Source organism: Salvelinus alpinus, chromosome 5 (genome assembly GCF_045679555.1).
Source record: "Salvelinus alpinus chromosome 5, SLU_Salpinus.1, whole genome shotgun sequence".
Lineage (NCBI taxonomy): Eukaryota > Metazoa > Chordata > Actinopteri > Salmoniformes > Salmonidae > Salvelinus > Salvelinus alpinus.
In genome coordinates this window covers 56142349-56163811 of record NC_092090.1, presented here as the reverse complement: position 1 = coordinate 56163811, position 21463 = coordinate 56142349, and the positions used below count along the sequence as shown (strand labels likewise).

General features: G+C 42.2%; 1 protein-coding gene across 4 annotated transcripts in view; it reads left to right on the top strand.

Annotated features, from left to right (window-relative positions):
- LOC139576367 (ras-specific guanine nucleotide-releasing factor 2) overlaps nt 1–21463 on the top strand; it is a 244912-nt gene that overhangs the window by 143695 nt on the left and 79754 nt on the right. The window lies entirely within an intron of this gene.

The window sequence follows — 21463 nt, the reverse complement described above, 5'->3', positions numbered from 1 at the left end:
CAGTGGTCATGGATCGCTTCTTATGGGCGCTACCTCACGACATGAAGAGGACGGTGAGCCTACGCACGCCACACACTTTGGAGGACCTCTTGGGAGTTGTGGATACCCACCAGAATACCGAGACTCTGCTGAAGGGGACGCATGTCGAGTCCGGAAGCTGTCAGAGGGGACAGAAGGACAACCACACCATCATACTCCCCAAGTCAGGCTAAAGGACTGCAGACCTGCGGAGAGACAGCCGGGGGAGAAACGACCCTCCGCCGGTGAACCCAGGTGGATAAAGACCAACACCTCACATGGAATTGCCCGGGTCGAGAGGAGCCTATGCCATCAGCGGGCCCTGGAGATGGGCCATGCAGTAAACTACGTCATCTCCTTTTGGGCCCACAGCAAACCTCCAGTGGTGGTCCCGAGCATTGAAGACCTTGGAACGGCCCAGAAGCAAGTGCTCCGGGAGCTAATCGATCGGAACGCCGCCGTGTTTTCTGAGAAGCCAGGCGAATCCCAATCAATGCAAGCTGGTGTTCAAGGAGGTGGGGTACCTGGGGTATTTGATCGGACGGGGGAACGTCGAGCCCCAGGTTCAGGCGGTTCGTGACTGGCCAAGTCCTTCCTGGGGCTGACGGGATACTATAGACGGTTTATCCCCAACTTTGCTGCTATAGCCTTCCCCCTTACCGATCTGACCAGGGCCCGCCTCCCAAAAACTGTGAAGTAGTCGGATGAGGTCAAAGCGGCGTTCAGGTGCCTGAAGGAAGCCTTGTGCTCACATCGATTCTCATGACGCATGATTTCCAGGTACCGATGCTGGTGCAGACAGATGCCTGCGACACAGGACTAGTTGCCGTCCTGTCCCAGGTACACGATGGGGAGGAACATCCCATTATGTACATAAGCCGGAAGTTGTCGAAGATCCAGGATGGCTGTTACAGACGTATTTCCTAGTATGAAAAGGGACAGGACTTTGCGTCCCATTCTAGACCTATGTGCCCTCATCAAGCACTTCCGAGTCTACAAACTCTTTTGGTCGATAGGCTGGTGGCTGCGGAGTCGAGGGGGCAAGCAGTATTACACAAATCCATTCAGTCTCTAGGCTTCATAAGAAACCAAAAAAAGAGATCTCTGACTCCATCTCAGCGCATTCTGTTTCTGGGTCTCAAGCTAAACTCACTTGCATGTCATGCCTTTCTATCCCCACGGAGGGTGTCCCGGTTCTGCTTAGCGAAATTTCGGCTGGGTGCCTGCTCTCACTTTGGGCGACGCATGTCGCCGGTTGCCACAACTCGGGTGGGACCCTCTCTCCTAGGAGTGGAGGCTACACCCCTGGGTGGTCTCCCCTCAGGTACGGTACATTTTCAACATCTTTTTGCATCGCGAGAAAACGCGCCATGTCATCTAGTTTTCTCGATTTACGTATTTCTTCCTCCATTGGGTCTGATTCAGCCCATGTTGGAGAGTGCGCACCGGGAGGGTGCATTGAGGGTGCATTACTGATTACTGTGGCTCCCTGTTGGCCCAGGCAGCCTTCGTTCACGGAGAACATTCGCCTGTTAGGCGGAGACCCAGGCACATGAGCAGATTTGGCGAGTGAAGCCGGAAATTTGGTTCCCATGGACCTGGCTAAGAGGTTTACCTCCAAATATTATTGCTACCATTCAGTCTGCAAGTGTGCACTCCATGATAGGCTGGACATCATCTCAGATTGGTCTCTAAATCTACAAAGTACATTCTTTTCTTTTGGAATATAGTGAAGTAAAAGTACTCAAAAATATAAATAGTAAAGTACAGATACCCCACATGGGACTTGACGTTGGTTTTTGAGGCCCTTTGAGCCTCTGGAGTCAGTGGTTCTGAAAAGCCTTATCTTAAAAACCTCCCTACTCATGGCTTTGGCCTCGGCTAAACGTGTTGGGGACTTCTATGTGTTATCCGGAACTCATTTAGCCACGGGCAACTCTAAGGTGACGTTATGTCCAAATGACGCCTTCGCCCCGAAAGTCATGGCTATGTCGAAGGGCTGTAAAGTACTTAAGTAAATGTACTTTAAAGTACTACTTAAGTAGTTTTTGGGGGTTTCTTTTACTGAACTTTACTATTTATATTTTTGACAAGTGCGTAAAAAACAACACTCACTACCGAGTTTCAAACTGCCTCTGAAAGCAACATCAGCACAATAACTGTTCGTCGGGAGCTTCATGAAATGGGTTTCCATGGGTGAGCAGCCGCACACAAGCCTAAGATCACCATACACAATGCCAAGCGTCGGCTGGAGTGGTGTAAAGCTCACCGCCATTGGACTCTGGAGCAGTGGAAACGCGTTCTCTGGAGTGACAAATCAAGCTTCACCATCTGGCAGTCCGACGGACGAAGCTGGGTTTGGCTGATGCCAGGAGAATGTTACCTGCTTGAATGCATAGTGCCAACTGTAAAGTTTGGTTGAGGAATAATGGTCTGGGGCTGTCTTTCATGGTTTGGGCTAGGCCCCTTAGTTCCAGTGAAGGGAAATCTTAACGCTACCAAACTACCAAACTTTGTGGCAACAGTGTGGGGAAGGCCCTTTCCTGTTTCAGCATGACAATGCCCCCGTGCACAAAGCGAGGTCCATACAGAAATGGTTTGTCAAGATCGGTGTGGAAGAACTTGACTGGCCTGCACAGAGCCCTGACCTCAACCCCATTGAACACGCCGACTGCGAGTCAGGCCTAATCGCCCAACATCAGTCCCCGACCTCACTAGTGCTTTAGTGGCTGAATGGAAGCAAGTCCCTGCAGCAATGTTCCAACACCTAGTGGAAAGCCTTCCCAGAAGAGTGGAGGCTGTTACTGCAGCAAATTGGGGACCAACTCCATATTATTGCCCATGATTTTGTAATGAGATGTTCGATGAGTAGGTGTCCACATACACTACATGACAAAAAGTATCTTTACATTTACTACATTTGACAAGTATATACAGTACATGTCCTTAGCTATTGAGCTATTTCCCCTTTTTCTTCCTCCTTTTGCTTCTGAAGCGCAACAGAGTCCGGTGCGAGCTTTACGCACATGCATTGAACGACTCGGGATATCCGGTTATGTGACCAGCTTTTTGTCTGTTTTGCTAATCCAGCTTGCGGCAGGGCGCTCCCTAAGCAGTGTCTCCCTGGCATATAGCAGCAAGGGGCAACAGTTACCTAGCAGTTTTCCTCGCCAACTCCAGCAGGATTCTGGAAGCGTCTTAGGCGTTGTTTAAAGGGTTGACTATAGGAGATATTTGTGGTGCAGCAAGCTGGGTATCACCACACACTTTTGTGAGGTTATGTCGCTTGGAAGTTCACTGCTCCCAGTGTAGCCCCCATGGTAGTTATGGCTGGAACAGGGGAACTAGCCAGTGCGCCGTGTGCGCAATACCCAGACTGCCAAATCTGGCTTGGTCAGGTCTGAGTGGTCTGTGTTGCGGACATTTCAGTACTGAGAAAGACTTTGTCATTTCTTCAAACAATCATCTTTATTTAATATCGATTAATTATTGCAATAATGAAACCGGTCAACTCAACAGTCTTGACTGTTGGGCTGAGCAGCCTAACTGATAATGAAAAAACTGATCTTATATAGGACCTAAAAAATGCTTGGTCAGCCTGGCTCCAACCTTCCCATAAGCTACCTTGGTCCATCTGGTTATCTGCACGGGATGTTGTTTTACTTTTACTAAACCCATTTTACTTGACCATACGCCCAGACTAACTGCAGGTAAGCTAGAGTGGAAACCATCACTTTACAGAAACACATAATTGAACAGAACATACATGTCTTCCTATTTGTTAAGTATTAATTGTTAACTATTAATATCAAACAAATCAGGTAAATATGTAATTTTTCTATCACATCTGCCATGGGCCGTTTTCATTTAGTATCCATTGGGGTTGGCTTGGGGCGTGATTATTTTTCCCCATAGTATGTTGTACCAAAGTTGACTGACTGAAAGGGAATGTAACATTATGACTATAACTCCTGTTCCTTAAAGGAGGGAAACTGTTTTGCCCTGCCCCACCCTTCCTGGCCTCGGTGAAGAGCAGTATTCAATTGAAGGAATGAATCCGAGCCTCACGCTTATCACCTCTGGAAGGCTTCATTTCGTTGTCCTTGTCAGGCGTGATTGTAGATCCTTCAACCAAAGTCGCAAGTGTGACTCCCCCATAGTATGTTGTACCTCATTTCCCTTCTTCAGGGATCAGTAGTTATAGACATAACCTTACATTATTATTACGTTGTATGTTTGAATGTTGTAAATGTGATGAATTGTGTCCATGCAGGGCTCCCTTGAAAAAGAGGCCTTGGTCTCAATGGGACTCCCTGCTAAAATAAAGGTTGAATAATTTTTACCATATTGAATAATTTTTACAGCAGAATCCAGAATATCCTAAAAAAAAAGGTTCCTTCTTGTGAGTGAAGTCGTTTCCAATGTGTTGCAGAGGGAAGTGTGTGTGTGTGTGTGTGTGTATATATATATATAATGAGAATACAAAACATTAAGAACACTTGCTCTTTTGATGACAGACTGACCAGGTGAATCCAGGTGAAATCTATGATCCCTTATTTATGTCACTTGTTAAAACTGGGGGGTGCAACTCAATATTAGGAAGGTGTTCCTAATGTCTGGTATACTAAGGTTGTGTATATGTATAGATATATAGTGGGGTCAGAAATTATTGACACCCTTGATAAAGATCAGCGATAATGACTGTATAAAATAAATAATTCAAATACTGATCTATATTGTATGCTCCAAAAAAAGTATAGTATTTTATACTAATATAATTGCTCAGAGAAATAGGTTTTGATTAACAAGTGAGTGAGAAAGTTACAGAGGGTCAAAGATCATACCTTATACTAATCTCCCTTGTTAGTATGGTAATGGATAGAGAGCATGTCTTGGGAGTATGATTTTTGACCCTCCTAACTTTTTAATGATTCATTTTTCACAATTTATTCAGGATTATCCATAATCATGGTAGCATGTAGAATTATTTTGAAACCTATTCTATTTTATTTATATTTTAAAAGGCACTTGCCCATTTGAGCTATCTTTGTTGCAGGTGCATGGTAACAATTGAATAACATGAGAGAAAAGGGAAACCTGCATGCTGCTCTTGCTAGTATCACTGTTCTTTATTAAGCTTTACGTTTTTCATTGCACCCTTATGTAGACATGAGTTTGGAGTCAAGGAAAAATAAGCGTGTTACAAAATCTAACAACGTGCATTTAATAAATATTAAAATAAAGTGTGTACATAAAACATATTAAACACATCTCTAAAATCACAATCAACCCATCAAGTAAGTTTTCATAAATCATTGGGTACAGTGCAACATAACATGCATGGGCATTTCATCTATAAGACCTTTTGAGAATAATGTCTGGAGGGTTAAAATGAGGCCCCACAAGGGTGTGTGCTCAGCCCCCTCCTGTACTCACTGTTCACCCATGACTGCGTGGCCATGCACGCCTCCAACTCAATCATCAAGTTTGCAGACGACACAACAGTAGTATGCTTGATTACCAACAACGACGAGACAGCCTACAGGGAGGAGGTGAGGGCTCTCGAAGTGTCATGTCAGGAAAATAAACTCACTCAACATCAACAAAACAAAGGAGATGATCGTGGACTTCAGGAAACAGAGGGAGCACCTCCCTATCCACATCGATGGGGCAGCAGTGGAGAAGGTGGAACGTTTTAAGTTCCTCGGCGTACACATCACGGACAAGCTGAAATGGTCCACCCACACAGACAGTGTGCTGAAGAAAGCGCGACAGCGCCTCTTTAACCTCGGGAGGCTGAAGAAATTTGATTTGGCACCTAAAACCCTCACAAACTTTTACAGATGCACAACTGAGAGCATCCTGTCGGGCTGTATCACTGCCTGGTATGGCAACTGCACCGCCAACAATCACAGGGCTCTCCAGAGGGTGGTGCGGTCTGCACAATGCATCACCGGTTGTAAACTACCTGCCCTCCAGGACATCTACAGCACGCGATGTCACAGGAAGGCCAAAAAGATCATCAAGGACAACAACCACCCGAGCCACTGCCTGTTCACCCCACTACCATCCATCCAAAAGGCGAGGTCAGTACAGGTGCATCAAAGCTGGGACCAAGAGACTGAAAAACAACTTCTATCTCAAAGCCATCAGACTGTTAAACAGACATCACTAGCACAGAGAGGCTGCTGCCTACATACAGACTTGAAATCATTTGCCACTTTAATAAATGGAACATTAGTCACTTTAATAGTGTTTACATATCTTGCATGACTCATTTTATATGTACATACAGTGGGGAGAACAAGTATTTGATACACTGACGATTTTGCAGGTTTTCCTACTTACAAAGCATGTAGAGGTCTGTAATTTTTATCATAGGTACACTTCAACTGTGAGAGAAGGAATCTAAAACAAAAATCCAGAAAATCACATTGTATGATTTTTAAGTAATTAATTGGCATTTTATTGCATGACATAAGTATTTGATACATCAGAAAAGCAGAACTTAATATTCGGTACAGAAACCTTAGTTTGCAATTACAGAGATCATACGTTTCCTGTAGTTCTTGACCAGGTTTGCACACACTGCAGCAGGGATTTTGGCCCACTCCTCCATACAGACCTTCTCCAGATCCTTCAGGTTTCGGGGCTGTCGCTGGGCAATACGGACTTTCGGCTCCCTCCAAAGATTTTCTATTGGGTTCAGGTCTGGAGACTGGCTAGGCCACTCCAGGACCTTGAGATGCTTCTTACGGAGCCACTCCTTAGTTGCCCTGGCTGTGTGTTTCGGGTCGTTGTCATGCTGGAAGACCCAGCCACGACCCATCTTCAATGCTCTTACTGAGGGAAGGAGGTTGTTGGTCAAGATCTCGCGATACATGGCCCCATCCATCCTCCCCTCAATACGGTGCAGTCGTCCTGTCCCCTTTGCAGAAAAGCATCCCCAAAGAATGATGTTTCCACCTCCATGCTTCACGGTTGGGATGGTGTTCTTGGGGTTGTACTCATCCTTCTTCTTCCTCCAAACACGGCGAGTGGAGTTTAGACCAAAAAGCTCTATTTTTGTCTCATCAGACCACATGACCTTCTCCCATTCCTCCTCTGGATCATCCAGATGGTCATTGGCAAACTTCAGACGGGCCTGGACATGCGCTGGCTTGAGCATGGGGACCTTGCGTGCGCTGCAGGATTTTAATCCATGACGGCGTAGTGTGTTACTAATGGTTTTCTTTGAGACTGTGGTCCCAGCTCTCTTCAGGTCATTGACCAGGTCCTGCCGTGTAGTTCTGGGCTGATCCCTCACATTCCTCATGATCATTGATGCCCCACGAGGTGAGATCTTGCATGGAGCCCCAGACCGAGGGTGATTGACCGTCATCTTGAACTTCTTCCATTTTCTAATAATTGTGCCAACAGTTGTTGCCTTCTCACCAAGCTGCTTGCCTATTGTCCTGTAGCCCATCCCAGCCTTGTACAGGTCTACAATTTATCCCTGATGTCCTTACACAGCTCTCTGGTCTTGGCCATTGTGGAGAGGTTGGAGTCTGTTTGATTGAGTGTGTGGACAGGTGTCTTTTATACAGGTAACGAGTTCAAACAGGTGCAGTTAATACAGGTAATGAGTGGAGAACAGGAGGGCTTCTTAAAGAAAAACTAACAGGTCTGTGAGAGCCGGAATTCTTACTGGTTGGTAGGTGATCAAATACTTATGTCATGCAATAAAATGCAAATTAATTACTTAAAAATCATACAATGTGATTTTCTGGATTTTTGTTTTAGATTCCGTCTCTCACAGTTGAAGTGTACCTATGATAAAAATGACAGACCTCTACATGCTTTGTAAGTAGGAAAACCTGCAAAATCGGCAGTGTATCAAATACTTGTTCTCCCCACTGTATATACTGTTTTTATACTATCTATTGCATCTTAGCTTATGCCGCTCTGTCATTGCTCATCCAGATATTATATTTATATGTTCTTATTCCATTCCTTTACTTAGATTTGTGTGTATTAGGTATCTGTTGTGAAATTATTCGATATTACTTGTTAGATATTGCTGCACTGTCGGAACTAGAAGCATTTCGCTACACTCGCAATAACATCTGCTAACCATGTGTATATGCCCAATAAAATGTGATTTGATTTGAAATCCAAAAACATTCAATTTTGCTCACAGCATTATTTATATCACCTCCCCTGTCTGATATCTTGACTTTTCTAGGCCTGAAAATATAAAGGTAGAAATGTCATGTTTTTGGTCATTAAAATGTACTGCGACTGGATAATCCCTGTCATTTCTCCTGATAGTACCCGCAAAACACCAGTCTCAACATCAACAGTGAAGAGGCGACTCCGGGATGCTGGCCTTCTAGGCAGAGTGCAAAGAAAAAGCCATATCTCAGACTGGACAATAAAAAGAGAAGATTAAAATGGGCAAAAGAACACAGACACTGGACACAGGAACTCTGCTTAGAAGGCTAGCATCCCAGAGTCGCATCTTCACTGTTGATGTTGAGACTGGTGTTTTGTGGATACTATTTAATGAAGCTGCCAGTTGAGGACTTGTGAGGTGTCTGTTTCTCAAACTAGACACTGTAATGAACTTGTCCTCTTGCTCAGTTGTGCACCGGGGCCTCCCACTCCTCTTTCTATTCTGGTTAGAGACAGTTTGCACTGTTCTGTGGGAGTAGTACACAGCGTTGTACGAGATCTTCAGTTTCTTGGCAGTTTCTCACATGGAATAGCCTTCATTTCTCAGAACAAGAATAGACTAACGAGTTTCAGATGAAAGGTCTTTGTTTCTGGCTATTTTGAGCCTGTAATCGAACCAACAAATGCTGATGCTCCAGATACCCAACTAGTCTAAAGAAGGCCAGTTTTATTGCTTCTTTAATAAGAACAACAGTTTTCAGCTGTGCTAACATAATTGCAAAGGGGTTTTCTAATGATCAATTAGCCTTTTAAAATTATAAACTTGGATTAGCTAACAAAATGTGCCATTGGAACACAGGAGTGATGGTTGCTGATAATGAGCCTCTGTACGCCTATGTAGATATTCCATTAAAAATCTGCCGTTCCCAGCTACAATAGTAATTTACAACATTAACAATGTCTACACTGTATATCTGATCCATTTGATACAGCAAAAAAATAGCTTTTCTTTCAAAAACAAGGACATTTCTAAGTGACTTCAAAATTTTGAACTGTAGTGTTTTGGAATAAAGGAGGCTAATGAAGGCAACAAATTGTTGCTTACTGGAACCCCCAAAGTCATCCAATTGTTATAATAGGATTTGAAGCAATAGCCTACCCGCGTGTGGTCAACTATTTCAGCACCGTTTGACGCTGCTATGAGACAAGCATGAGATTTTTATTTTCACTGAATCTCCATTTGGGTATTGCTTAGCCTTCAATTAGGGTGTGGAAGTGTTAGGATTATTTTGCTCTTCACTTGCAGTCACCCGACAGGTCACGTTGTACAGCGCCATATTTTCTTAACGGAAACCTGAGGGTATGGTTTTTATTTTTTATTTTAATAGAAACACCATAATATGAATCAAATTAATTAAGCTACATTTCTTAAAACCAATCCCAAATACTATGTTAAATTCTCTAGTACAGCCAATATTAAAAACAGTCAAATGCTTCTCAAAGATGCCCTCTGGTGGTCAAACTAACACTAACTAGTATTAATGGCAACAATGGCTGACACTTAAATAACGTGCCATAGAATTCTGTGGCAGCCCACAAGTTGTGCTGCAGTACGACGCATCTTTCAAAGGAAGAACCACTGTATGTGGTGGTGAACATTACTGAGTGTTCTTTAGCTCTAGTGGGTCTTTTTTGTAACAGTTCATCTCGTGTTTTCCCTAGTGCCATATTATGAGCTTCATTCACTGACACTTCATCCACTGCCTCTTATTAGAAACCTATTGTGCATCTCCTCTGCTTTTCCTAGAAAGGTCTCTGTGGAGTGGCATTGAAAAAACGGACTTCTTGGAAGTCCTCTTTTTAATGGCTCTGGGTGGTCTGTTTATTTTCTGTACAGAGTTGTAAATAGGTTCTATTTGATTTCTCAATCCACATATCTAGGTAATAAACACATTTAGTGTCACATTTAATAGTGAATTTTTAGATTAGGGTCAATGTCATTAACCTCTAACGAGTCACAAACCCGGATCCGGGATCCCCCCCATCAAAAAAGCTGACTAGCATAGCCTAGCCTAAAGCCACAGGGATATCATATAATAAAATGTTCATGAAATCACAAGTCCAAGACACCAAATGAAAGATACACATCTTGTGAATCCAGCCATCATTTCTGATTTTTAAAATGTTTTACAGGGAAGACACAATATGTATTTCTATTAGCTAACCACCATAGCAAAAGACACAACTTTTTTTTCTCCACCATTTTTTTCCTGCATAGGTAAATATAACATAATAAATAAAGATATAAATAGTCACTAACCAAGAAACAACTTCATCAGATGACAGTCTGATAACATATTTATTGTATAGCATATGTTTTGTTAGAAAAATTTGCATATTTCAGGTATAAATCATAGTTTTACATTGCAGCCACCATCACAACTCTCACCAAAGCAACTAGAATAACTACAGAGAGCAACGTGAATTACCTAAATACTCATCATAAAATATTTATGAAAAATACACAGCGTACAGCAAATGAAAGACAAAGATCTTGTGAATCCAGCCAATGTGTCAGATTCTTGAAGTGTTTTACAGCGAAAACACAATTTAGCATTATATTAGCTTACTACAATAGCCAACCACACAACAGCATTGATTCAAGCCAACAGTAGCGATAACGAATAAACCAGCAAAATATATAATTTTTTTTCACTAACCTTCTCAAACGTCTTCAGATGACAGTCCTATAACATCATATTACACAATACATATATTGTTTGTTCGAAAATGTGCATATTTAGCGGCACAAATCGTGGTTATACAATGAGAATAGTAGCCAAGCTGCCAACAAAATGCCGGGAGAAATCTTGGGAGAGGCACCTAATCTAATCAATAACTAATCATAAACTTGACAAAAAAATACAGGTTGGACAGCAAATGAAAGATACATTAGTTCTTATTGCAACCGCTGTGTTAGATTTTTAAAATTAACATTACTACGATATACAGCGTGCGTTAAAGCGAGACCGCACCGAAATTAATGGCGGAATAGTAGTTTTACATTTTTCAACAGAACAACGAATTAACATCATAAATAGTTCTTACTTTTTGATGAGCTTCCATCAGAATCTTGTGCAAGTGGTCCTTTGTCCAGAATCATCGTTGCTCGGTTGTAGATTGTCTTCTTCAACTTAGGAATTAGCAGCAAACATTAGCTATGTGGCCCAGACGTGCCCAACTCTTCATAACGCAGCACAAAGAAATATCCAAAAATCGCAATATACAGATATAAACTGATATAACTCGGTTTAAAATAACTACATTATGATGTCTTTAACACCTATATCGAATAAAATCAGAGCCGGATATATCTAAGGCCTATAACGAGAGCTTTTCAGAATGCCATCCTGAGGTCCTCCTTTGCGCCATGATGAACGTTGAAAAGAGTGCAGCCCGGGTTCCATGAGCCTTTATATGGCCTCAGATCTGCCTAGCAACACCATTCCAATTCTCACTGCTTACTGACATCTAGGGGAAATCGTATGCAGTGCATGTCGACTCATAGATCACATGCAATTTAATAAACTGACCCTGGAACAGAGCATCGATTTCAGATTTCTCACTTCCTGACAGGAAGTTAGCTGCAACTTGAGTTCTGTTTTACTCACAGATATAATTCAAACGGTTTTAGAAACTAGAGAGTGTCTTCTATCCAATAGTAATAATAATATGCATATTGTACGAGCAAGAATTGAATACGAGGCAGTTTAATTTGGGAACACATTTTTACAAAGTCGAAATGGCGCCCCCCTATTGACAAGAAGTAAAAGTCATGTCATAAAGTCTGACAGCTCTTTTCCCGTTCCTACTCATATGCAAAATGTGTCGTCAATATATCGATACCACTTCAGGATTTTATTCAAGAATGGATTTCCATTGTTAACAAAACATTCTTCAAATAGACCCACATAAAGCTTAGCATAGTTTGGAGTGAATGTGGAACCCGTTGATGTTGCATTCGTATGGAGGTAGTATTCATCATCAAACCTGAAATAGTTACACATCAAAACATATTCAGCCAGCTCTAGAATAAAGTTTGTTGGTGGGTATTCGTTAGTATCTCGGTCTCTCAGGTAGTGAGCTAGGGCTGCCAACCCTCCCGTGGGGAATGCTGTTGTAAAGACTCAACATCTAATGTGACCAAAATACAATCTTCTGTTAATCCCGTCATTGGTGAGATCTTGATTTTAAAGTCTATATAGTCTTTCACATCTGATGGCAATGCGTGCACATGAGATTTAATAAAAAGTTTACAAAGTTCAACAATGTCCTATTCCTGTGACCGCTGGTCTCCCTGGATAATTGCCTTGTGTTTTAAGTTTGTGTCATTTAGGCAAAATGTACAGGAATGGACATATGGCACATTTGCCTCAAAGGTATTTATATTCAGGTTTTGAGATAAGGTTGTTTAATAGGACTTGCTCCAGATTTGAGATAATATCTCTTTGGAACACCTGTATTTGTATTTGTTATGGATCCCCATTAGCGGCTGCCAAGGCAGCAGCTACTCTTCCTGTGGTCCAGCAAAATTATGGCAGTTATACATTTAAAATAACATTACAGTACATTTACAACAGATTTCAGTGTGCCCTCAGTCCCCTGCTCTACCACCACATATCTACAACACAATATTATCGTGTGTTTGTATGCATGTGCCTGTGCCCATGTTTGTGTTGCTTCACAGTCCCGCTGTTCCATAAGGTGTATTTTTATATTTTGTATCTAATTTTACTGCTTGCATGAGTTACTTGATGTGGAATTGAGTTCCATGTAGTCATGGTTCTATATAGTACTGTGCACCTCCCGTGGTCTGTTCTGGACTTGTGGACTCTGAAGAGACCTCTGATGGCATGTCTTGTATGCCTTGGCATGTCTTGTATTCCTTGGTATTCATGAATGTCCGAGCTGTGTGCCAGCAGTTCAAACAGACAGAGATTAACATTAATGTTAGCTCTCTGTGTACATCCAAGGGCCAGCCATGCTGCCCTGTTCTGAGCCTATTACAAATTCCCTCTTTGTCGCACCTGACCACACGACTGAACAGTAGTCCAGGTGCGACAAAACAACTGCGTTGTTGATAGTGCTGTTAAGAATGCAGAGCAGCGCTTTATTATGGACAAACTTCTCCTCATCCTAGCTACTGTTGTATCAATATGTTTTGACAATGACAGTTTACAATCCAGGGTTTCTCCAAGTAGTTTAGTCTCCTCAAGTTGCTCAATTTTCACATTATTCATTACAATATTTAGTTGAGGTTTAAGGTTTAGTGAATGATTTGTCCCAAATACAATGCTTTCAGTTTTTGAAATATTTAGGACTACCTTATTCCTTGCCACCCATTATGAAACTAATGCAGCTCTTTGTTAAGTGTTGCAATTATTTCAGTTTCTGTGGTAGCTGACGTGTATAGTGTGGAGTCATCTGCATACGTAGACACACTGGCTTTACTCAAACCCAGAGGCATGTCATTAGTAAAGATTGAAAAAGTAAGGGGCCTAGACAGCTGCCCTGGCGAATTCCTGATTTTACCTGGATTTTGTTGGAGGCTTCTATTAAAGAACACCCTATGTGTTCTGTTAGACAGGTAACTCTTTATCCACAATATAGCAGGGGGTGTAAAGCCATAACACATACGTTTTTCTAGCAACAGACTATGATCGATAATGTCAAAAGCCACAATGAAGTCTAACAAAACAGCCCCCACAATCCTTTTATCATTAATTTCTCTCAGCCAATCATCAGTCATTTGTGTAAGTGCTGTCCTTGTTGAATGTCCTTCCCTATAAGCGTGCTGAAATAGCATTGTATCTGTTCAAACACAATTATTTCCAGAAGTTTACAAAGGGTTGGCTATTTGAGCCAGTAAAAGGGGGCTTTACTATCTTTAAGTAGGATATTAACTTTTGCTTCCCTCCAGGCCTGAGGAATCACACTTTCTAGTATGGTTAAATTGAAGATATGGCAAATATCTAGGAGTGTCAAATCTCGTCCGTTATTATCCTCAGTAAATTTCCATCCAAATTGTCAGACCTATCATTGTTGATAGAAATTAAAACAAATTTCACCTCTTCCACAATTATTTAACAGAATTCAAAATTACATAGCTTGTCTTTCATAATTTGGTCAGATATACAGTACCAGTCAAGATTGCACACACCTACTCATTCAAGGGTGTTTCTTTATTGTTACTATTTTCTACATTGTAAAATAATAGTGAAGACATCAAAATTATGAAATAACACATATGGAATCATGTAGTAAGTAAAGTGTTAAACAAATCCAAATATATTATATATTTCTTCAAGGTAGCCACCCTTTGCCTTGATGACCATTGTCCATTGCTGTTCTGGCTTGTGTTTATTGCCTTATTTCACTGTAGCCCTGCTCATTATGCCTTCTCCAACCTTTCAGTTCCACCACCAACCAGGTGATGACATCACCTGGTTTCAATGATGTTTCTAGAGACAATATCTCTCTCATCATCACTCAATACCTAGGTTTACCTCCACTGTATTCACATCCTACCATACCCTTGTCTGTACATTATACCTTGAAGCTATTTTATTGCAACCCAGAAACCTCCTTTTACTCTCTGTTCTGGACGTTCTAGACGGCCAATTCTCATAGCTTTTAGCTTTTAGCCGTACCCTTACCCTACTCCTCCTCTGTTCCTCTGGTGATGTAGAGGTGAATCCAGGCCCTGCAGTGCCTAGCTCCACTCCTATTTCCCAAACACTTCAGCGAGCAGGCCTTTCTAATCGACCTGGACGGGGTATCCTGGAAGGATATTGATCCCATCCCGTCAGTAGAGGATGCCTGTTTATTTTTTTTAAATGCCTTCCTCACCATCTTAAATAAGCATGCCCTATTCAATAAATTTAGAACCAGGAACAGATATAGCCCTTGGTTCTCTCCAGACCTGACTGCCCTTAACCAACACAAAAACATCCTATGGCGTTCTGCATTAGCATCGAACAGCCCCCGTGATATGTAACTTTTCAGGGAAGCTAGAAACCAATATACACAGACAGTTAGAAAAGCCAAGGTTAGCTTTTTCAAGCAGAAATTCGCTTCCTGCAACACAAACTCAAAAAAGTTCTGGGACACTGTAAAGTCCATGGAGAATAAAAACACCTCCTCCCAGCTGCCCACTGCACTGCGGACAGGAAACACTGTCACCACCGATAAATCCACTATTATTGACAATTTCAATAAGCATTTTTCTACGGCAGGCCATGCTTTCCTCCTGGCTACCCCTACCCCGGTCAACAGCACTGCACCCCCCACAGCAACTCGCCCAAGCCTTTCCCATTTCTCCTTCTCCAAAATCCAGTCAGCTGATGTTCTGAAAGAGCTGCAACATCTGGACCCCTACAAATCAGCCGGGCTAGACAATCTGGACCTTCTCTTTCTAAAATGATCTGCCGAAATTGTTGCAACCCCTATTACTAGCCTGTTCAACCTCCCTTTCGTGTCGTCTGAGATTCCCAAAGATTGGAAAGCAGCTGCAGTCATCCCCCTCTTCAAAGGGGGAGACACTGTTGACCCAAACTGCTACAGACCTATATCTATCCTACCCTGTCTTTCTAAGGTCTTCGAAAGCCAAGTCAACAAACAGATTACCGACCATTTCGAATCCCACCATACCTTCTCCGCTATGCAATCTGGTTTCAGAGCTGGTCATGGGTGCACCTCAGCCACGCTCAAGGTCCTAAACGATATCCTAACCACCATCGATAAGAAACAATACTGTGCAGCCGTATTCATTGACCTGGCCAAGGCTTTCGACTCTGTCAATCACCACATCCTCATCGGCAGACTCGATAGCCTTGGTTTCTCAAATGATTGCCTCGCCTGGTTCACCAACTACTTCTCTGATAGAGTTCAGTGTGTCAAATCGGAGGGCCTGTTGTCCAGGCCTCTGGCAGTCTCTATGGGGGTGCCACAGGGCTCAATTCTTGGACCGACTTTCTTCTCTATATACATCAATGATGTCGCTCTTCCTGCTGGTGAGTCTCTGATCCACCTCTACGCAGATGACACCATTCTGTATACTTCTGGCCCTTCTTTGGACACTGTGTTAACAACCCTCCAGACGAGCTTCAATGCCATACAACTCTCCTTCCGTGGCCTCCAATTGCTCTTAAATACAAGTAAAATTAAATGCATGCTCTTCAACCGATCGCTGCCTGCACCTGCCCGCCCGTCCAACATCACTACTCTGGACGGTTCTGACTTAGGTATTTGTAGTTGTCCACATATTCTATGTGTCTGGTTAGACTGTAAACTCTCCTTCCAGACTCACATCAAACATCTCCAATCCAAAGTTAAATCTAGAATTGGCTTCCTATTTCGCAACAAAGCATCCTTCACTCATGCTGCCAAACATACCCTTGTAACACTGACCATCCTACCGATCCTCGTCTTCGGCGATGTCATTTACAAAATAGCCTCCAATACCCTACTCAGCAAATTGGATGCAGTCTATCACAGTGCCATCCGTTTTGTCACCAAAGCTACATATACTACCCACCACTGCGACCTGGTGTCTCTCGTTGGCTGGCCCTCGCTTCATACTCGTCGCCAAACCCACTGGCTCCAGGTCATCTACAAGACCCTGCTAGGTAAAGTCCCCCCTTATCTCAGCTCGCTGGTCACCATAGCAGCACCCACCTGTAGCACGCGCTCCAGCAGGTATATCTCTCTGGTCACCCCCAAAACCAATTCATCCTTTGGCCGCCTCTCCTTCCAGTTCTCTGCTGTCTATGACTGGAATGAACTACAAAAATCTCTGAAACTGGAAACACTTATCTCCCTCACTAGCTTTAAGCACCAGCTGTCAGAGCAGCTCACAGATTACTGCACCTGTACATAGCCCATCTATAATTTAGCCCAAACAACTACCTCTCCCCCTACTGTATTTATTAATTTATTTTGCTCCTTTGCACCCCATTATTTATATCTTTACTTTGCACATTCTTCCACTGCAAATCTACCATTCCGGTGTTTTACTTGCTATATTGTATTTACTTCGCCACCATGGCATTTTTTTTGCCTTTACCTCCCTTATCTCACCTCATTTGCTCACATTGTATATACTTATTTTTTCTACTGTATTATTGACTGTATGTTTGTTTTACTCCATGTGTCACTCTGTGTTGTTGTATGTGTCGAACTGCTTTGCTTTATCTTGGCCAGGTCGCAATTGTAAATGAGAACTTGTTCTCAACTTGCCTACCTGGTTAAATAAAGGTGAAATTAAAAAAATGACAGCTTTGCACACTCACTCTTGGCATTCTCTCAACCGGCTTCATGAGGTAGTCAGATTTAACTTTAGATTTAACTTTGGATTAGAGATGTTTGATGTGAGTCTGGAAGGAGAGTTGTTAAAAGTGAATTTGTGGAATTGATTTCCTTCGTAATGCTTTTGAGCCAATCAGTTGTATTGTGACGAGGTAGGGGTGGTATACAGAAGATAGCCCTATTTGGTAAAACACCAAGTCCATATTATGGCAAGAACAGCTCAAATAAGCAAAGAGAAGCGACAGTCCATCTTTACTTTAAGACATGAATCTTGTTATTTTGAACCAAATTATTTCAGTTTATGTCAGTATATTGCGATTTTCGGGTATTTATTTCCTTGGCGCTGTAGGAACTTGGGTATCTCTCTCTTTCGTGCTAATGTTTACTGCTAATTGCAACTCTGAAGACAACGTTCTCCAACCTAGCAACGATTCTTTTGGACAAAGGACACCTATCCCAAGATTCTGATGAGAGTTCATCGAAAAGTAAGAACTATTTATGCTGATAATTCATTGTTCTGTTGAAAAAAGTAAAATGCATGAGACGCCATTTCTTGCAGTGTAGCCTTGCGTTATCGGACCCTGTATTGCGCAGTAAGGTTAATTTTAAAAATGTAATTCAGCGATTGCATTAAGAACAAATTTGTCTTTCAATTGCTGTCCACGCTGTATTTTTTAGTCAAGGTTATGATTATTTATTGTTTAGACTAAGTCACTCTCCAAGATGGCGCCCGACATTTTCTGGCCAGTTTGGCTACTTTTCTCATTGTATAACCACGATTTTTGTGGCTAAATATGCACATTTTCGAACAAACTCTATATGTATGTTGTAATATGATGTTACAGGAGTGTCATCGGAAGCATTCTGAGAAGGTTAGTGAAAAAATTAATATATTTTGGTGGTGATAACGCTATCGCTCTTTTTGCCTTGAATCAATGCTGGGGTAATGTTTGCACATGTGGTATGCTAATATAACAATTTATTGTGTTTTCGCTGTAAAACACTTAGAAAATCTGAAATATTGTCTGGATTCACAGGATCTGTGTCTTTCAATTACTGTACGCTGTGTATTTTTAAGAAATGTTTTATGATTAGTAATTAGGTAATACACGTTGCTCTCTGTAGTTATTCTAGTCGCTTTGGTGCGTTTTGTGATAGTGGCTGCAATGGTAAACTATGATTTATACCTGAAATATGCAAATTTTTCTAACAAAACATATGCTATACAATAAATATGTTATCAGACTGTCATCTGATGAAGTTTTTTCTTGGTTAGTGGCTATTATCTTTATTTGGTCGAATTAGTGATGGCTACCTATGCAGGGAAAAATGGTGGACAAAAAAAAGTTGTGTCTTTTGCTATGGTGGTTAGCTAATAGAAATACATATTTTGTCTTCCCTGTAAAACATTAAAAAAATCGGAAATGATGGCTGGATTCACAAGATCTGTATCTTTCATTTGGTGTTTTGGACTTGTGATTTCATGAACATTTTATTATATGATATCCCTGTAGCTTTAGGCTAGGCTATGCTAGTCAGCTTTTGTGATGGGGGGGATCCCGGATCCGGGTTTGGTAGCAGTGAAAGGTTAACACTTTTCTGGGATCCTTGAATGTTGTTCTTGCTTTACTGGGAAGCTTAGCAGAGGTAGACATGCTTGGGTTATTTATGTTAGTGCAGGGTGAACTGCACACAGTGGACTTCCTGCTTGTGCACACCACCTCAGTCCTAACAGTATATATCTGGTTAATAGGCATCTGATTACTGCATACAATAGCTGTAGGATCAGCAGAGGCAGGATAGTGAGATGGACATAAATTAGGTTACTTACATTGTGTCTTCCAACGCCCTTGGATAATGTAAATTTGCTGAAGCATTATGACAACTCAGCGACACAATGGTAGGCATTAAATGAGCTGGGCTTGGGTCATTGATAAATAATTGTCTCAACGCAGCCTTATAATGTTGTGAAAGGATCCAAGAACCCACATTTTTGGGTTTGGGTGGATCCCATCCTCCTTATAATACAAGCTTTGTTTCCAGAAGGTATCAACATTTCAATAAATGTTAAAACCACAGAGCTGCAATAGTCTTGTAGACAGTTATGGAGGGCTAAAAGTCTGCTGAACCGTTCAATGTCATGATTTATGAAAGGCAGAGGGCCAGATATTATGTGGCGTTTGTTGGTGTCAAGTAGATATCCAATCAGTTCTTTAAAATCCATCTTCAGCTGTTCTGAGCTGCCCTTTATAATGTAATTCGACCCCAAGTGATCCATGGCAGTATCAGCCCCCGTTGACTGACACACAGCCTCAGGAAGCAACGTGGTGATATCCTGAACTTTTGCCATGGGAAGACACAAAGTCTTTGCCCCCGGTACAAATATATACCTCACCATTGAACTCCCTATCACAATAGCCAGAATGATCCTGCCTCTGCTGTGTCTCGAAGCTGATTGCGAGGCCAGAGCCACAGAACTCACCTGAGTAGAGGGCTGCTGAGACGCAGGCTGCGTGCAGGCTGCAACAGCCAAACGGACAGAGCTCTGATCCAGAGACCACGGCCCAGCGGAGGGAGGCTGGGTGGTCCAAGCTGTGCCCAGGCGATTGATTGACTAGGACAGGGAGAGGTAGCTGGAGGGACATCCACAGCCATGGAGGGAACACCCAAGTCCCCGGCAGAAGACAGCTGGTACAGGGGCTCAAAGCGATTTGAAAGTCTTAAGTCCGGACGCGGGGGAAGAAGGCAGGTGCGCCGACAACGATTCTTCTCCTTCTTTCTGGTTCCGACACGCATCCATTTAAGCTCACCTGGAGTCGAACAATGAGCAGCCATTTTCTGGTTCAACCTAGTAGAGGGGTGCAGTGGTGGAAATGTATCATAGTCCAGGAAGGTCCCATTATGATCCTCTTGGATGTTTTGACAGGAAGCATTTAAAGATGCTGATGGTCTAATGGAATCCTCAAGCCGCTTTGTCAAATTTAAAATTTCTTCATGAAGAGTAATGATCTTTTCTTAATAAGCTGCATCAAGTTCAATAGATTTTTTGTATTTTTCATAGTCTAAAAGGACCACAGCACCCACCTTGTCTGCAGGTTTGATAAACAAAGATTAGTCTTTCATTTGTTCATTGAGTGCCTGCTCTTCTGTCCTGGTGAGGTTTTCTGAATATGGTTAGTGTTTCTCATATATACAGGCACAACAATAGGTATTAACTGAGGAGTTGTTAACCATAGGACATAATTTGCTTTTGGGAATAAAATGAGTAAGAGTTATTTGTTGGGTCTCTAGGCTAGAAGCAGTATTTTGGGAAAACACATCTAAGTTCAATCTTTCTTCGTATCAAATGGTTTGTCTGTACAGAGGCCCTTAGATAAGACTGAGACTTGAGCGTCAGCGAGTTCTTTTTTTGGAGAGGTTAATTACCGCGTCCTGCTGTAGCTCCTAGTCCCCTCGATACGTAAAGCTTAATAAAGAACAGTGATACTAGCAAGAGCAGCATGCAGATTTCCCTTTTCTCTCATGTTCTTATTTATTATAAAATTGACTCCAAAATGGCACAATCCATTATTTACGATACATTTCTGTTGGGCAAAAAAATCTAAAATAAGGAAATAATCTGAAACACAACCAAAACTTACTGCAAATGCACCCAACAACTTTTTAGAGTCACAAGCTTGATGTAGTCAATGCGTGCCAGGAATATGGGATCAAATACAAAACTTTTGACTACTTTATTTATACAAATCTTTAGACGTGTCAATCATTTTGACACCCATAAGCATATCGCTTATTGGCTGGGCGGACACTGCGCGCACACACACACACACACACACACACACACACACACACACACACACACACACACACACACACACACACACACACACACACACACACACACACACACACACACACACACACA